Source organism: Phyllostomus discolor, chromosome 11 (assembly GCF_004126475.2).
Source record: "Phyllostomus discolor isolate MPI-MPIP mPhyDis1 chromosome 11, mPhyDis1.pri.v3, whole genome shotgun sequence".
Lineage (NCBI taxonomy): Eukaryota > Metazoa > Chordata > Mammalia > Chiroptera > Phyllostomidae > Phyllostomus > Phyllostomus discolor.
In genome coordinates, this window is record NC_040913.2 from 49796973 (window position 1) to 49810933 (window position 13961).

The 13961-nt window shown below is 35.6% G+C and overlaps 1 long non-coding RNA gene across 1 annotated transcript in view; it reads left to right on the forward strand.

Moving 5' to 3' along the window:
- The window catches only part of LOC118497363, a 58954-nt gene extending 44993 nt beyond the window's left edge, over nucleotides 1-13961 (forward strand). Inside the window, exon 4 of the long non-coding RNA XR_004899887.1 lies at nucleotides 12205-13961. This is a non-coding gene — a long non-coding RNA (uncharacterized LOC118497363). The remainder of the gene's footprint in view (nucleotides 1-12204) is intronic.

Below are 13961 nucleotides of genomic sequence, written 5' to 3' on the forward strand. Positions count from 1 at the left end.
ATCCTTTTGAGCGACCAAGAAATAGCCAGTCTACCAGATGCACAGTTCAAAGCACTGGTGATCAGAAAGCTCACAGAATCGGTTGACTTTGGGCGCAATTTAGATGAAAGGATGCAGGTTACCATAAAAGAGATACAGAAAGATGCGCGGAGGACAGCCAATAGTGAAAGGAAGGAATCTGAGTCTCAAAACAATACAGTGGACCAGAAGGAAGATAGAATCAACCAAGCAGGAAAGCATGATGAAATAAGAATTCAAAAAATTGAGGAAAAGCTTAAGAGCATCCAGAACACCTTTAAACATTCCAACATCCGAATTATAGGGGTACCAGAATGGGAAGGGGGAAAGCAACAAATTGAGCACGTATTTGAACAAATAATAAAGGAGAACTTCCCCAATCTGGCAAAGGGAACAGTCTTCCAAGAAATCCAAGAAGCTCAGAGAGCCCCAAAGAAGTTGGACCCAAGAAGGAACACACCAAGGCACATCATCATTACATTAGCCAAGGTAAAAACGAAGGAGAGAATCCTAGAAGCAGCAAGAGATAAGGGGACAGTAACCTACAAAGGAGTTCCCATCAGACTGTCAGCTGATTTCTCCAAAGAGACCTTACAGGCAAGAAGGGGCTGGGAAGAAGTATTCCAAGTCATGAAAGGCAAGGACCTACATCCCAGATTGCTTTATCCAGCAAAGCTCTCATTTAGAATGGAAGGGCAGATAAAGTGCTTTTCAGATAAGGTCAAATTAAAGGAGTTCATCATCACCAAGCCTTTATTTTATGAAATGCTAAAGGGACTCATCTAAGAAAAGAAGATAAAGAAAAGACATGTATAGTAAAAGGATAGCAAACTCACAATTATTAACAACCACACCTAAAGCAAAACCAAAAGAAACTAAGTAAACAACTAGAACAGGAACAGAACCACAGAAAAGGAGGGCCCATGGAGGGCTAGCAGCAGGGGGCTGGGAAGAGGAGAGAGGGGGAAAAGGTATAGAGAATAAGTAGCATAGAATGTAGGTTGAAAATAGGGGGAGGACAAGAATAGTATGGGAAATGTAGAAGCTAAAGAACTCACAAGTATGACACATGGACATGAACTAAAGAGGGGGAACGTGGGTGGGAGAGGGGGTACAGGGTGGAGGGGAGAGAGGGGAAATGGGACAACTGTAATAGCATAATCAATAAAATATATTAAAAAAAGTAATTATATCTACATCCTCTGTCCTATAGCCAGCAAAAGACAGGGGAAACAAAATTAACAAATATTAAGCCACAAAATGCCCAAAATGATGGTGATAACTTCCAAAGAATGTCTTAAAGATAGCTTTGTATTTGGTAGTACTATACTAAGCACAGATTATTTTCTCAAATACTCCATCATGGTACTACTTGGTCCACTGCCAGGAGGCATGCTCTTAAAAGGGTGTTTCAGTAACACTGGACATGGGTGTTTATGTGTCCATGTCTTTCTGTATGTATATATTTTCCATGGATAGACCTATTCAGATAGCTCTTAATGTAATAGTCATCTGTTGAGAAAATGGCCCCTGCCTAACTGTCCAGAGTAAGTCTTAACACAATCTGGAGGTCATAATTTGTTGTATTGTTTTTAAGGCAATTACAGCATCAAACATTGTCAGCTCACTTAAGCACACTGTCTCTCTTTGAAAGCATATCAAAATCTAAGGGAAAATGGATCTTTTTAAACTAAAAGTCTGCAAACTACATAATACATCTAAATTGTACACTTATTTTGGAGATTAACCTATCAGATACACTTTTTTTTTCCTTTTAGTATTTCCTGTTAAAGAATTGGACTTCTGGCAAGGCTTAATCATTCACTTCATTTTGTCTTCAGAGCAATTCCAGGCAGGAGACTCAGAAATATTCTCAAATATTACCTCAGAAGGGCAGCTTTCCTCTCCCCTCCGTATATGCACACAGAAAATTAACTCCCTTTTCTGTATTATCACCCTGGTAATAGTTGTATTATTGCCTGTGATATTTTGTAATTATTTTCATTATTTTTTTATTATTAGCCTGTAAACCTAATAGGCTTGAGCCTGGAAACTGTTCTTAGCTCATTTGGTGACAAATGTAGCTTATAACCTCACATAGCACTCAGTAATATGTTAGTTCCCTTATTATAGAATACATATGATGCCAATTTTGATAAGGCTACTCAAAACAACTTACTGATCCAGATAGCCAGAAATCAGATCTTTTCAGTAGAATGCTCCCAGACTCAAATTTATATAACTCACCTATATTACAACTAAATTGAAGGATCAAAAGGAATGAGAAACATGAAATAGTACTTGCCAGGTACTATAAAGTTTTATATGTAAAATAAATGTAAGGGCTCTTTATTTCTCAATGAGATGATGTACTAGGTAAGGAATAAAGAATTTCAGGGCACACTTCATGTCTTACTGAGAAACTGACAATATATCTGATGTGAGTCTTAAAAATTTTTTTCTCTAGCAGAATGAAATGGATTCCTAGATGTTTTTTTCCTGAGAAGTTATGCAAAAGCACCATAGCGGTCAGAATTCAGTTAGTTTTACAACCATCCCATGATTTGGGATTTTTAACATATGAATTTTAAAAGTGTTATAATTATTTAATAGCTATTTTTATGCTTTATCCATGGCATTCAGATGCTTTGCATTGCATTGGGGAATCATCTGGCTTATGGGCTCTACTTTTGTTTGGGTGATCCAAAGATATTCTCAAATGAACTGAATCTCTATCCTTAATACTCTGCCTCTTGAATCAGTTTCACTTGGTTGCCTCTGTTGCTATTATTCATAGTTAATTCTTCCCAAATTAGGCATGTCAGTATTTTGGTGTTTTTTACTTAACAAGTGTATTCCTTGATAACTTATCTGATTTGTGTACTACTTTAAAATCATTTTTATTTTTAAGAGGTTTCCTAAATTAACTGTTCACTGCCACATAATACTCATTATCCTCCTCACTTGTAGACAAGAAAAAACCTGAGATATTGTTGCATTAGAATAAGATTTTGACATCAAGCTTTTAAAATGCAACACATGGCACAGTGCCACCACTCAGCTTTACATAGACAGTTGCTCAATTGAGTAAATCTAGAGACCTGTGAAAGAAAGCATGAGAATGATACAATTGTCTTAAAATCTCATCTTCAATCCAGACATGCATAAATATTAGTGCTGGAGAGATCTGAAGGGGTCAAAAATTCCTTTTTTTATTGTTTCTTTCATTTCCTGCTTTATTGTGATACTTGAGATGAAATGCTATCTATATTTTCATTCATTTATACAATATAATTTTACAATTTGTGTTATCTGATATATGATTTCAAATAACAAAATTCCTTACACATAAAAGGACATTAAAATTAAAACATCTGACACATGCCAGATATCTGATGAATATTTAATATTTAATGAATTAATAACTGATTTACTTAACATGATGGTTTATAAGGTAAGTCAGAATTTTTAAGATTCTGTTATCAGTGAATTTTAGTCTTCTCTATATTTTCAAAGTGTTTAATTTTAATATTCAATATTTTTATATTTACCATAGCTGAAACAAGGAAAGTCCTCATAGTAAGAGTAAAATGAATTTTTTAGATTAAAGATTTTTAGATTACTCTTTTGGTTTTGCTGTTTGCTTCTGTGGAAAAGACTGTTCCAATAAATGCATGTCTAAAGAAATAATATAGAATTGAGATTTGTTCAAGAATTCATGCAAGAATTAAGAATAATATGGAAAGCCAAGTAATACACCATGGTGGCGAATTCGATCCCAGGTCGGGGACCATACAAAAATCAACCAATAAATGCATAAATAAGTAGAACAAATTGATGTTTCTCTCTCTAATATCAATCAATAAATTAAAAAATTATAAAGGAAGGTTTTCAAAATATGTCCATCAGATTAATTTAATGATTTTTACATGAGAATCTAAATTATTGTCTATTTTTTGTATGTTCTTATTTATTTAAATTATTTTTGTTCAAGTACAGTTTTCTGCATTTACCCACCTATGCCCTGCCCAAAGCGATCACTAACTCCCTCCCCTGATTCCACCACCACTTGGTTTTGTCCATATGTCCTTTATACTTCTTCCTGAAAACCCTTCCCTGCCTTAATCCCCTCCCACTTCCTCTCTGGTTACTGTCAGATTGTTCTTAATTTCAATATCTCTGGTTATATTTCCCTTGTTTGTTTGTTTTATTGAATAGGTTCCACTTAAGGTGAGGTCATACCATATTTGTTTTCACAGCCTGGCTTATTTCACTTGGCATAATGCTCTTCATTTCCATCCATACTTTTGCAAAAGGTAGGAGTTCCTTCTTTCACTCTGCTGCATAGTATTCCATTGTGTAAATGTACCATAGTTTTTTTATCCACTCATTTACTGATGGGCACCCAGGCTGTTTCGAGGACTTGGCTATTGTAAATTGTGCTGCCATGAATTTTAGGGTGCATAGGTTCTTTTGGATTGGTGTTTCAGGATTCTTAGGTTATAATCCCAGCAGTGGAATTGCTGGGTCATAAGGCAGTGCCATTTATAGTTTTTGGAGGGAATTCTATACTGTTTTCCACAGTAGCTGCAGCAGTCTACATTTCCACCAACAGTGTATTAGGGTTCCCTTTTCTCCACTTTCTCTCCAACATTTGTTTGTTGATTTGTTTTTGATGGCCATTCTCACTGGGGTGAAGTGGTATCTCATTATAATTTTTATTTGCATCTGTCTGATGGCTAGTGATGCTTTGCATCTTTTCATATGGCTATGTACCTTTTGCATGTCCTCTTTAGAGAAGTGTCTGTTTAGGTCTTTTGCTCAATTTTTATTGGGTTTTTCTCTTCCTGGAGTAGACTTGTGTGAGTTCTTCATGTATTTTAGAGATCAAACCCTTGTCCAAGGTATCATTGGCAAATATGTTTTCCCATACAGTTGGTTCTCTTTTCATTTTAATGCTGTTTTTAGCCATGTATAAGCTTTTTATTTTAATGAGGTCCCATTTGTTTATTCTTTTATGTCCCTTGCCTTAGGGGACATATTGGTGAAAATATTGCTGTGTGGAGTATCTGAGATTTCCCTGCAGATGTTTTCCTCTAGGACTTTTAGGGTATAATGACTTAAACTTAAGTCTGTTATCCATCTTGAATTTATTTTTGTGTATAGTGTAAGTTGGTGATCGAGTTTCATTTTTGTGCATGTAGCTGTCCTAATCTCCAAACACCATTGGTTGAAGAGGCTATTTTTACCCCATTTTATGCTTCTGTGCCCCCTTTGTCAAATATTAATTGACCATACAGACTTGGGTTTATTTCTAGGCTCACTATTCTGTTCCATTGGTCTGTCTGTTCCTATGCCATTACCAGGCTGTTTTGATTACAGTGACCTTGTAATACAGTTCGATATCTGGTATTGTGATCCCTCCTACTTTGTTCTTCTTTCTAAAAATTGCTGCATCAATTCAGGGATGTTTCCACCTAAATTTTTGAAGTCTTTGTTCTATGTCTGTGAAATATGCCATTGGTACTTAGTAGGGATTACGTTGAATCTATAAATTGTTTTGCATAATATGGACATTTTGATGATGTTAATTCTTCAAATCCATGGGCATGATATATATTTCCATTTGTGTCTTTCTTCATATCTCTCTTCACTATTGTGTAACTCTCTGAGTACAGGTCTTTTACACCCTTGTTTAGCTTATTCCTAGGTATTTTATTTTTCTTCTCGCTATATCAAATGGGATTTTTTTTCCTGATTTCTGTTTCTGATATTTCCTTGTTGGTGTACAAAAATGCCTTTGATTTATGAATATTCACTTTGTATCCCACTGTTTTGCAAAATTCACTTATTAGGTCAAGCACTTTTTGATGGAATATATAGGATTTTCTGGGTACACTATCATGCCATCTGCAATCAATGACAGTTTTGCTTCCTTCTTTCCAATTTGGATGCCTTTTATTTCTTTTTCTTGTCTGATTGCTGTGGTTAGGACTTCCAATACTATATTGAATAGGAGTGGTGAATGTGGGATCCTTGTCTTATTCTTGATCTTAGTGGGAAAGCTCTAAATATTTGCCCATTAAATGTATGATGTTAGCTGTTGGTCTCATATATGGCCTTTAATATGTTAATGAATGCCCCCACTATTCCCACTTTGCTAAGTGTTTTATCATACATGGATGCTTTACCTTATGAAATGCTTTTTCCATATCTATTGCTATGATTATGTTCTTTTTGTCTTTTGTTTTGTTTGTGTGATGTATTACATTTATTGATTTGTGAATATTGTACTATCCTTCATTCCTGGGATGAATCCCACTTGATCATGGTGTATGATCTTTTTATTATATTACTGGAAGTGGTTTGCCAATACTTTGTTGAGGATTTTGGTGTCTATGTTCATCAGTGATATTGGCCTGAAGTTTTCTTTACTTATTGTGTCTTTCTCTGGCTTGGGGATTAGAATGATGCTGACTTCATTAAAAGAGTTTGAGAATGTTCTGACTTCTTGGATTTTTTGAAATAATCTATGAAAGATAGGGGTTAGCTCTTCCTTAAATGCTTTGTAAAAATATCCTGTGAAACCATCTGCTCCAGTGCTTTTGTGTGTCAGAAACCTTTTGATTACTGCTTCAATTTCATCAGTTGTTATTGGTCTGTTCCAGCTTTCTGTTTGTTCCTCATTCATTTTTGGAAGATTATGCTTTTCTAGAAATTTGTCCATTTCACCTAGGATTTCAAATTTCTTAGCATATAGTTGTTCATAGTAATTTCTTACAATCCTTTGTATTTCTGTGGTATCAGTTGTAATCTCTTTCATTTCTAATGGTGTTTATTTTGGTCCTGTCTTTTTTTTGATGAGTCTACTTAAACACTTGTCAATTTTGTTTATGTTTTCAAAGAACCAGCTCCTGTATTTATTGATCCTTATAATTGTGCTTTTAGTCTCAATGTCATTTCATTCTGCTCTGACCTTGGTTGATCCTTCCTTCTCCTTTGGGCTTTGTTTGTTGTTCCTCCAGTTCTTATAGAGACAGGGTTAGGTCGTTTATTTGAAATGTTTCTGGAGAACCTCCAGTCAAGATGGAGGTGTACGTAGATACACTGCCTGCTTACACAACCAAAATAAGGACAACAACAATTTAGAAACAAAAAATAACCAGTAGTGACAAAATTGAACTGTATGGAATTCCTGCAAACAAGGAGTTAAAGTAGACATACTCATCCAGGCTGGTAGGAGGGGCAGAGTCAGGCAGACAGGCAGAGAGGGGTCAGAGCAATGCGGTGGCTGGCAGACCCCAGGTGTGCATGGCAGCAGCTGGCAGACCCAGCAAGGCTCACAAAAATGGCTGGCAGACCAGGCGGTTCCACATTCATACACAGATGAACCAGGCAAAACTGGGGAGTGAGGCAGACCATACAACCCAGGGTCCCAGTGTGGGCGAATAAAACCTCAAAACACTGATTCAAAACACATGTGTGGGTTGAGGTGCAGGGAGAAGCGCCCAGTCTCACAGGAGAGTTCGTTGGAGAGACCCACAGGGTTCTAGACTATACATAAGCCCACCCACACAGAAATCAGCACCAGAAGGGCCCAATTTGCTTGTGGAAAGAGTGGGAAGTGACTGAAATCCAGAAAGAGCAGACCAAGCACCATTGTTCCCCTTCCCCACATACAGCATCACAACCCAGCAGGGGTTGCCCCACCCTGGTGAACACTTAAGGGTTTGCACCTCACTTCGTAACAGGAGCGTCAAGACAAAAAAAAAAAAAAAGGCCCAAAGGAAAGAACAGATCAAAGGTCCAGAAATAATACAACTGAGACACGAAGAAATAGCCAGTCTATCAGATGCATAGTTCAAAACACTGGTAATCAGGATGCTTACAGAATTGGTTGAATTTGGTCACAAATTAGGTGAAAAAGATAGAGGCCATACTAAATGAAATAAAGGAAAATGTACAGGGAACCAATAGTGATGGTAAGGAAACTGGGACTCAAATCAATGGGGTGGACCGGAAGGAAGAAAGAAACAACCAGACAGAAAAGAAGGAAGAAACAAGAATTCAAAAAAATGAGGAGAGGCTTAGGAACCTCCAGGACATCTTTAAACATTTTCCAGACATCACCTAGCTCCTCAAGTTCTCTGTTGACCCAGCCTCATGTGCAGTCTCAGCAGGTGAACACCACCCCTGTGCATCTGCCACTTCGTCTTTATTCCCCACAACCACTTCAAGCATCCAGGTTCATCCTGGTGCCACTCTTTCCTCCCAGTTTGGCAGGGAAGGGAGCTGTTCATTTGGCTCTCTTCCAAGAATCTGGGGTGTCGCACCTAGGGCTGCAGTAGCCCTGGTCCTCGAGCTGGTCTCAGGGACTTTTATTATCCCAAAGCAATCTATTTACCATCTGTTTTTCAGTGTCCTGTACAGTTTTGGCCTCCAACCTTAATATATTCTGGGTTACCATTGGCTGTTCACTATTCCTCAGATCAGCTAGGTGTTCCACCTGTGCACAGAGGGAAGTGGACTCAGCTCCTACCTACCTTGCCACCATTTTCTATTGTCTATTGTTTTGTCATAATTTTTAATGCCTTAGACAATGAATCTTCAATCATGATAGAATCATTCAGTGATGTGTATACAGCTATTATTCAATTAAGTTACATCATTCATATGTGCTTGCCTCTGATACTAATCTCTTCCATATATTCAATACACATTTTATTAAGATAGCAAGCATGTAAGAAAAGGTAAAATTTCCCCACTGGTTTAGAAAACCATGAAATGAAGCAGAACAAAAGGTTGTAATGCAATAAAATGAAATTCATATTTGTGAATATTATGTTTAAGTGTTTACATACGTTGGTTACTTTTCCAGAGGAATGACAATGTAAACAGGCAGTTAAACTTCCTATCCCACAGAAATTAAGTATGGTCATATTCCTAAAAATTGGCTGTCCTACTTGTCAGTTGTTCGACTTTAACCAAGTTGCTATCTCTTCATGTCTCAGTTTTAAGTAAGTAAGAGGTTGAATTTGGTTGTCTTTTTCCAAATTTTTTAATGATTTTTTAAAAGATTTTATTTTTATTTATGTTTTAGAGACAGATGAAGGGAGGGAGAATGAGAAGGAAACATCCATTGGTTGCCTGTCTCATGCCCCCACCTGGAGACCTAGCCTACAACCCAGAAATGTGCTCTGACTGGGATTCAAATCTGCACAACCGTTCAGTTTGCGGGACAACATCCAAACCACTGAGCCATACGAGTCAGGGTTTGTCACAAATTTTTATAATCCTAGGACAGTACTAGTTTTCAATACAGGGTGGGGAAAAAGTAGGCTTACAATTGTTCATATGGAAAAAAATAAGAATAAACTCTGGCTTGTGTATTCAAAATTGTAAACCTTTTCCTCCACCCTGTATATCTATTTTGCAAATAATTCTGTACACTGACATTACTCGTAAAAGCAAAGGGAAAAGTAAAATCTTGTAGATTTATGTGGAAACCTCAATATCACCTTCAAACTCTGGAAAGTATGTGATTAAGGTTGCTGTTATAGAAAAAATTAGGTTTATTTTTCTTACCCTTTATCAGACTGACACCTTGACAATATGAGACAAGATCAACAAAAAGGAAAACAACCCCAGTGAAACTTGAAGGAGAAACATTCACTATAAATGAAAAATGAGAAGAAATGTATTTTTAAAGGTTTATCAGATAAAGCATTTAATTGTATTAATTAATACACATTAATTATTATGGACAATATGGAGTACTAGATTTAGTTAACAGAAGTTTTCAATCTTAAACTTAGAATATTTTCTAAAATTTCAGTATATTTTCTCCTCTTAAATAGAGTAATTCAGGTTAACTAAGAATTCAATTTGAAGAATTCCAATCTTTAAGGAAAATTTCAGTTTATTTCAACATAAAATCACTGTATTCATAATTTAACAACATGCTTGAAAGATGTACACTGTAAAGGATTTGAATTACAAGCCTTTCAATATTAATCTGTTGGTTGTAAACAAGTTTATGTACTTGTAAACTCTCCTACTGCCAGAAATTGGATCAGATGGGATTGGATTATCAAGAATGGCTACTGTTTCAATTATGGTTATGTTAAATACATGTGGTAGTATTGGACAGTTTTACTCATGCAAATCTATTTCTGCATAGTGTGAAAATCTGAAGTGGTGATAATGTGAGATTTCAAATTCTGTAAATATAATTTTATTTCATCAAAAATAGTTATTAAATACTACTTTAAAATTTTTCTGTTTGCATTTTTAAGTGAGGTCATCTTTTATTATTAAGAGCCTATTCTATGCCCAGTATTTCACTATAGTCTAAAACAAAAAGCCTCTGTCAGCAAATAACTTTTAGTCTAGATGGGGACATTATACTCATATACAACAAACAACTAGAGAATAGTGGAATGTAAAGTCTATTGCTGACTTGAAGTGCAGTAGAAGCTTAAAGGAAATGTGGGCTTAGACTCATCAGACAAGACTTAGAGGAAGTGGAAGATGAGGCAGGCTTAAAGAATGGATTAGATTAATTCAGTGAAATGAAGGAACCGGACACAATCAAGTTCAGAAAAATGAGCCAAGTCATGATCAGGTAGGAAGGAGTTAAGTGAAAACACTACATTAAAAGCAGAATTTGAATTGGGGAATAGGTAGGAAAATGAGCATAAGCATATTTTAGATTGTTTTCCTTTACATAAGCCACTCTAATTTCTAAAAGAAGAAAAGTATTTTGATTGCCTGGAGCCCTTTGAGAGCCAAGGTGTGATAATTTGAAGAAAAAAAACACAATTGGTAAGAAATATTGGAAGGAAATCTAGGCTTAAATGAGATGATTTTACCCTATACATTAGAGAATCTCTGGGTTTTAACTCAGAAAATCAAAGGGTTGCATATAAAAATTCTACTGTCAGGATATTCATTGTCCTAGTCAGGTTGATTTTACCACTGTGGGAACAATTATGAATTAATATGAAAGTACTGTTGAGCCAAATGGAAATACTCCTTCCAAACCACTCTAATTTGCATCCAATCCTTAGCTCAAGTGATTTACTCCTATAATGTCCTTTCCCTCATTTTCAACTGTCTAAATCTTAGGCTGTCTACAACCCTACATGAAATTTACCTCTTCAGCCACAGATGTCATTTCTTGTGCTTCTATACCTAATGTAGAACAGTGAATACATCCTGCCTTGTTGGCAGGGACTATCGCTTTTTATTGTGTACTCTTCAAGAGTAAATAACATAGCAGATGCTTAGTAAATGGCAACTGATTCCTTAAAATCATCAGTAATACTTTTATGATAAATTAATACATGCTGGAAATGCTAAATACCAGCTAGATAAATGTAATGTCTAGGTTCTTTCCTGGCAGTTTAGGAGTTCCCCACCATTCACTGCTTATTGAGGCTCTTTTCATTCTATGCTACCTACTAACATTCATGCCTCAAGTTTTAGCTACCTTACAGTGTCTTTTTAAAATTTTTTTAAAGTCAGAAGCCTATGAGTGGGGTATAAATAGTTGGAAAGGCTGTGAAATTTTAATACCCCTTTTGAGGATCGTTAATGATTGAACTGAAGCTTTCCAAGAACGTATAGTTTGTTTTCTGTTGGTTTTTATTTGTATGTCTGAGGAGATGGGAGACAGTAGTAGAATGAAAAGTCCTTATATTTAAAAGTACTTTTCAAGAGATAACATTACCATACTCACAAAACAAATGTATTGAATATCCACTGCAGTTCTTTAAAATGAGTCTTTAAAGAAAATGGTATGCTTTCTGAATTCCTCTGCCTACTGGAGCTATCTCCTGGAGTGGAATAGGTTTTCTTAAAAACTTTGGAAAATTTTTTAAGAGACTATAAATTGCACCAAAAAAGCTTTAAGGAATCTAAGAAGGCAAAGATAATTGTGAATCAAATATGCAGCATTTGTTTTCTACTGGGACGCTTAAGTCATATTCACAATGTGATCATTTATTTTATGTACACTGAGTTCTTTTATGTAAAATCTATAGGACATGTCTGTTTTCCAGAATCTAGGTATAAGTTATGCATAACATTTAGCCAAAAGTCAGGAATTCAACCAACAATTAAATAATGGTTCCTACACAAAGCAGTTTTCCTCTATATCGATTTACTTTACCATCTGTTTTCTAGGCATATATTTTGGCATCATCCACCCAAAACGGTGAGAACTGACTATACCAAGCATACCTAGACCACATGAAGAAAGGAGTGAGACTAGAAACTGCAAACCCACATTGTCTGTACTGAACAGATTGATGACAGACCACTCTAGCAAAGGACAGTAAATGCCACATGAGATGATCCCCTCAACACAAAGTTGTAAGTAACTTTAGGGAATTACAGGGTGACTAGAAAATTGTCTCAAATGCTCAATTTAAAAAAAAAAGTCTCATTTTGAAACTTGTGGCCTGTATGCTTGTAAATTAAGATAACACTGAGTTGTCAAGTAGTGGACTGATTTGTGGATGAGATTTTAAGGCAAAATACAATGCAGTATTCCCCCCAAAGTAACTTGGCACCTCTGTCTTTAAACCTGAGGCAGTTTACATGAATTTGGATAACTAGATTAAAATTAAATTATTGGACTTTTGCCTAGGAGAACCAATTAGAAGACTTTAGTCCTGATACAGCAAGAAATAGGGAGGCAGCATAGCCCAGCCTCTTGAAACAACATAGTGGAAGTTGACAAAGTAATGGAATTTTTGGAAATTAAATATGGAAATTAAACAAAAGGATTCTAAGAAATAAAGTCTAGTGGTAAGGGAACTGGACAAATGACTAGTGTAATCTAGGAGTGAAGAAATCCTGAACAGAATAATGATAATGAGAATGGAAGTGAATGAGTAAATTAAAGATGTTTCAAAAGGGAAAATTATAGAACATCATGATGAGTTGGATAAAAGGGTGGTGTCAAAAATTATGTATTTTCTGTATTAGACAATCATGGTATCACTGAAAGTGGACAGTTTAGAGAAGCTGGTTTGAGAAGGAAAGATGCTGAGTCCCATTTTTGTAATACTGAATTTAAGATGATATGTAGGCATTTCGTTTGAAATGCTTTAGTTAAAGGTTGCTGAATATATAGGCCTGGAATTCTATGTAAAAGTCAATCTGCAGAGGTAAATTTGTCAGTGTCCACAAAAAGCAGATTAGGTTAGATAAGCTAATGGAAACTCTTTATTGTGGTCAATAGATTCCTTCTCTTTAAAAAGAAATATATAAACATGTTTATGTAAATAAATTATTTGATTAGGTATGTAATCTTAAATAAACATTTCCAAAATTAAATTTAATTTACCTTTTTCCTTGAAGTGTCATATCTCATTTTTGTGCCTATAAGAAAATCCCTACTTTTGTATCATTTATGAAGGTCAGTGACTAAAGTGTGTTACTATTCTTGAATTTTAACCTCTATTTCTATTAATAAAACAAAGATCTCTCCCAGTACTAAACTGAAAGAATAAAATTGAGAACTTAAAGTCCAAATAATTCACTTAGTTAAAACTTTGTAAAATTGACGTGGCTTTTATTTCTCAAATAGAAAGGCAAGTAATTGAATTGTGGGAAATGTACTGGTCTCCAGTTTCAAGAAACAGTACAGCACAAAGACCTGGCATTCTGGCTGAAGAGTTGTAATAATAAACAGAAATTTGAAAACCAGGAAGAGAAGTTTTTCAAGAGTGCAACTGTGGCATTTCAAAGGAGGTATAACAAGAAATTCCGGAAGCTGGCCAAAATTGGTTTACATATTGAGGTTCCTTATTTAGATACTTGTTTTTGATGGAGAAACACAGTGATGAGGAAATGAAGAAGGTTCTAAAAGGTCTGAAACTTTCTCCTTCTCATCCTAAATTGGATTTGCTTCTGAAGAAAACTGTTAGCACCCC